Source organism: Psammomys obesus, unplaced genomic scaffold (genome assembly GCF_907164565.1).
Source record: "Psammomys obesus unplaced genomic scaffold, mPsaObe1.curated_primary_1811, whole genome shotgun sequence".
In the NCBI taxonomy this organism is placed as follows: domain Eukaryota; kingdom Metazoa; phylum Chordata; class Mammalia; order Rodentia; family Muridae; genus Psammomys; species Psammomys obesus.
The window spans coordinates 27,824,503-27,824,882 of record NW_026596034.1 but is presented as its reverse complement, the minus strand read 5'-3'; the positions used below and the strand labels follow the sequence as shown (position 1 = coordinate 27,824,882).

Below are 380 nucleotides of genomic sequence, written 5' to 3'. Positions count from 1 at the left end.
AACAGATTAAACTCATGAGTTGATCTTAGGTTATTTTCTTTTGTTCTGTTTTTAGCTATTGGGGTTTTTTTGTTTTGTTTTGTCTGTTTTGGGGACAGGCTTTCACTGTGCAGCTTGGTTGGCCTGGAACTCACTATGTAGACCAAGGTGGCCTCCAACTCACAGATATACTCAACCTTCTGCTTCCCCGAAGGCTGGGATTAAAGGTGTGTGCCATCATGCCTGCCTCAGGTGTTTTCTTAGTGAAAATAGCAGTCTTGACATACTAAATTTAAGTTTCAAGTGAGCTCAAACTACCAAACTACCTTCCTTTTTATTTAATAAAAGGGATGGTATATATATATATATATATATATATATATATATATATATATATATAT

At 35.0% G+C, this 380-nt stretch overlaps 1 protein-coding gene across 1 annotated transcript in view; it reads left to right on the top strand.

Moving 5' to 3' along the window:
• The window catches only part of Cfdp1 (craniofacial development protein 1), an 87,962-nt gene that overhangs the window by 7,785 nt on the left and 79,797 nt on the right, over nucleotides 1-380 (top strand). The gene's annotated exons all lie outside the window — the stretch shown is intronic.